Here is a 5,294-nt window from a genome sequence, read left to right on the forward strand (position 1 = left end):
GAACAGAGTGGGAGATTATTACGGAGGCATCAGGGAACTCTAATTTATGTGGGGATTTTGGACACATGCACACAATGTGAAAAAGCATCAGCATTACAGTGTTGCTCACAGATTTTACGGTCTTATGACAAAACTGCAATAAGCTGAATGGCATTCACTGTCAAAGAACATCAAATGGTCTTCTTAAATGTACAATCCAATTCAGAAGAAAGAGTTTGTAAAGTGAATAATGATTCAAATCTTAGCTTTTCGGTGAGCTTTTGTATTGGGTTGAAATGAATCCCCAAAGGCCACTCTCAACCCACTCAGCTCAAGGACAATGTTTTATAATTCAGTTGTTGTTGCTGATTTGCTTACTCTACTTCTCCATGAGTTTGAATCTTTTGGAAGATATATTGGTTAGAATACAATACTCTATCGTCTTAGCATCTTAAAATTTTTGAGTCTCAGAAGATTCAAAGATTCAAAATCCTTTATTATTCCCACAACGGGGAAATATACAACATCAAAGTTTGAGTACTTGTCCATGTGCACAAGCATGTATTTATATTTTATAGTGTGCATAAATAAAAAAAAAACGAAGTTCTCCCTACAATATTGAGTTTGAATGTTGCTTTTCACCTTTTATTATTAAGCTCTACCTCCACCCAGCCCTCTCAGTCTCTCATTCCCTTTCTACCCCTCTCCATGAACATGTTTAAGTATGTGTGCCTGCGCTGGTTAAATGATTTACTCTCCAGCGGCAAAGTCGCTCAAGATTGGCCCTCCTCCATGCATGACCACATGTCCACCCCATTTAACGTGTCTCTATGCAGCGACCGAAGAACTGCTGTACAAGCGTTTTGCTTTATTTTCCCGAAAGCATTTTTTACTGCCGACAAAATGACTGCAAATATATTTTCGTGTTCAGCGGCCGATTCGGCTGAGCAGGGGATTGCGGTCTCCAACGCTACTGTGTCCAAAGGAGAGACTACATAGGCTTCCGTTGCTGTAATACATTTTATTGGTCACTGGAGGTAGTCTGTGACTCATTTGCCCTTTGCAACACTCTCCTCGATTCTTTGTCTCTGATGAGATCACAGTAAAGGCTGGGTGTTACAGTACTCATGCTCATTGTGTTTTACGATGGCGTTGATCGCCTGCAAAGTGGTTCATTCTCCGCAGGTGACTGGTGCTCGGTCAAATAGAGCTGCGTGTGTGTGTGTGTGTGTGTGTGTGTGTGTGTGTGTGTGTGTGTGTGTGTGTTTCCATGAATTTAAACATACTATTAATTTCTTGTGGCCAAGGTCACATTGGCATGAACCCAGGTATGTGGTGAATCTGATGCTAATAATCTCCTGTTAAGGCTTGCAGTATGCTGGATTCAACCTTCCTGTAATGTGCTGCAATGAAATGAGCTTCCGGAGAGAGTTTGTAGAGGGCGAGGGGATGCAGTGGAAATACAAAATGCACCCCATAGTCAGACGCTACATCCATTTAGATAGGTGTCATTGAATATACCCATTAGTTTGCCTTAGGTTTAGAATAAATATGAGCTAAACTCGGGTTAGACCAGTGTGTGGTCTCAATCCTCTCGCTCTCTTTTGGCATTTTGTTTTCCTTGACCATCTCCATGTGCAAAATATCACATTCTTACAGTATTATATATAGGATTTTTGTCATTAAATCGTTTTTTATCAAGTATAAATTTGTGTGATATTGCCCTTTTTATATAGTTAATTCACCTCAAAGCTAAAAGTGCATTCCTGAATTTTCCAGAGAAACGTTCTTGCCGGTATGAAAACACAATTTCTAACCGGCATTTAATTACAAACATCTGGCATTGATTTCCGTCACCTGTTGTTTGTCAACCCCACAATGAAGGCAGCGAGTGAGAGATCGCTTCATACACGATTGAACACCACGCGTCCTCTCTCATCTAATAAATAAATAGTCTTGTTGCCATTAATTACTGTAACAAATCTTATCATTGTTCATCCTGAAAAAAAGAACGAGATATTTATGTGATTGATTATGTGCAGTCGTCAGCACTCGTAAACGGCACAAGTTGGCTCGAGTTGAACCGACGTTGAACAGAAGACATAAACAGAGGTTCTAACATCGGGAGGGAGGATGTGATTGCCAACAAAAGCTGTCACAGATTGGTTTCTTCGCTAAATTGGTGCCATGCGTATCATATTAGGCCAATCAATCAACCTCAATGATGCAGATAATTAGAACATAAATGTATCAAGGTGCGGCGATGCCCATTCGGGTGTAAAGCAGCTTTAAGGAAGAGTTAATGCAGTTTTCTTAACTCCTCCTCTCTATCTCTCTTTCTGTCTCTCTATTTTCCTGTGCTTACCCATCTCTCTACCTGTATCTCTTTCTATCCTGCCACACAACGGCATGCTTCTTCTGTCCTTCTTCCTCGACCGTCGCTATCCAGTCCTCCTTTTAGAAGTGGGAGAGGGAAAGAGGCAGTGGCAAACAGACAGATTCCTCTTGCTGATGCTGATCTTCAAAGTCTTATTTATGATTCATTGACCCCCTGCCTAGTGTTAATGTATTATATATCTATCTCCGCCAATGAGGCAAATGCATTATTAATTTTGGCACCCTAACACAAAAGTGTTCACAATTTGCTGCAAATTGTCTTCTGTCCTATAACGCACGGAATCATCAGTCATTGTGTCCACTAGAGCTAACGCAGCATTTTACAGTATGTCATTAAAATGCCATCCTCCTTCAGACGGAATTTGGTATTCAATAAGTTACTTACTCCAAAAAATACTCAATAATAAATTAAGTTTAAATATTGACAACTTTGTTATGAAACTTCTCAGACCTGATATGCAGATTTAAGATCACTGACCCAGCTCATTTCTAATGTTGTAATAACTTGAAAATTATGATGTAAGATCCATCATATGTACAGTACAAATATGGGAGCATAGTTTTGCATTATGGCAAAAAAATTAATTTACTTACATCACAATCCTGCTTTCAAGCAACAATACTTACTCAGAGGGACAGACATACATACACATATTATTCTCCCACTTCACTGCAAATCCAGGGCCAATTATGCACTCCATGATCTGTGGTCAAAGGCGCTTCTCAGACAATCACCCTAATGAGTTGGGCCTCCTCCAAATACAGAATGCCATCACTTGGGTGTGTGGATGTGTGTGGGGGTGTGTGTGTGGGGGTGTGTGTGTCTTTGTAGATCCGTCTGTCTGTCTGTGCGAAAGAAATCGAGAGAGCACTCATGCAATCTACAGACATAGTTTGGTACCTGTTTAAGGGCGTTGATTTTATGTGAAAATTAATGACATCCATCAAATTCACAAAGTATTTTATAATGGATATGTTGCAGTAAATTATATTTTACCTTTCCACCCACTGCATATATGCATTGTCATAGGGTTGGACACTAACGCTGACATTTTGACTAATCCGATCAACGAGTTATCCCGCCAGGATTTAATGATGCTCAGAATGAGATGTAGGCTTCACGGATCTAGCGTCAGTCTAATTGAATGTACTGGTCTGGTATTATTGCATTAGCACCTCCATAGAGGAGAGCAGAAGGACATCATTAAATAATTCACTGTCATCTCGACCACAACTGGGTTTTCCGCTGTTTTCCCCCTTAAAGACTGAGGAGACTAAAAAAAGCTTTCAACATGATGCTAAATCCCTGCTCCAGCTCCCTAACATAGCCATTCTCTCTTCACATACTCATTATCCAGGGCTTTGAGATGAGTAAAAGAGGCGATGTGTTTGTTTAATGAATATTTCATTTTTCAGTTAAATGGAGAAGCCATCAAGTAGGCCCTGACAAAGTGCTGTAAAATACAAGCAGATGTGTGTACCTCCCATCCCGATCAGGATCAGGTGCAAAAAGAGGCAAACATCACAGCAAAATGGAACAATACTTAAAATACTGACTATTTTTGTTTATAGTTTACCTCTGAGTGTTAAAGATGACTGTATAATATGATTATTTTTTCGCATACTGACTAACTAGTCCTGCAAGGCCAGTCCATTGTGGTCTTAGTGGTTTCATAACTCACTGTGATTTGGCAAGGCTCAGTAGATGTTTGCCTAGATCATAATTACAATTGACCATTCACTAAACCCCTCCCCCGAGTAGCAGTTGTCCATTACAGTTTAGCAAAGTGTCAGTAATGGATTAATCAATCAATAGATCAATCTATTATAATACTTTATTGATCTGTGGGTGTTGGGGGATTGGTTAGTTACATATCCTTTATTCATCAGTGAAATCATGAGAACAAATAGAAAGAAGTAAAATAGAATTAGAAATATCTAAACAAAATAGCAGTGTAATGTAGCCTTTGTAAAAAATAAAATGAAAATGAAATTTATAGCATTAGTATGCTATAAATATACACGTAAAATAGAGATATAAAATACGTTGTTTGTGTATATATATGTATGTGTGTATGTATATGTATATATGTGTATGTGTATATATATATATATATATATGTATGTATGTATGTGTGTATATATATATATGTGTATATATATATATATATAAATGTATATATATGTGTGTGTGTGTATGTATATATATGTCTGTGTGTGTGTATATATATATATATATATATATATATATAAATAAATAAATAAATAAATAAATAAAACTAATATATACAGTAAAAAATAATGTAAATAATAGTGATGAGAATTGTTGTGCAGATAAATGAATGCAGTCTTAATGTAAACTGGAGTATTAGTTGAATTAGTATTGCAGTATTAACTAAGAGTTGTGCACACAGTAAATATTACGCAGTTGATGATATGAATAAATAATTATGAATTATCCAAGGCCTCCCAGTGTCTGACACTCTGAGGGAGGAGTTGAAGAGTTTGATGGCCACAGGCAGGAATGACTTCCTGTGGTGTATCTTGGTGGAAGGTGTCCTAACCCGTTTTACTAATCTGAGCACAAAACAAAATTTTCTTTTTGTCGCAGTGTTGCAAAAATCAACAGTCCTCCCCCATAAATGATGTTGCTGCCAACTTATTATTATTCCTAAACATATTAACTACAGTATCTCATACAACTTCTGCACACAAATCAAAATGTTGCAATGAACTAGCTGGGAGCTTAGAATCCAGTGTCTGGATATTCTTCCATTTTGTCATGAGGTGTGACGAAGTCCTGGCCATCTGTTCTGCTGAAATATTTAGTCATGCTCTGTTGCAGCATCAATCTTCTGGGCTCCAATACAATGTGGAAAGACCAAGGGGTGATGTGGTGGCAGTTTTTGAGGAAAAGG

Source organism: Perca fluviatilis, chromosome 13 (assembly GCF_010015445.1).
Source record: "Perca fluviatilis chromosome 13, GENO_Pfluv_1.0, whole genome shotgun sequence".
NCBI lineage: Eukaryota > Metazoa > Chordata > Actinopteri > Perciformes > Percidae > Perca > Perca fluviatilis.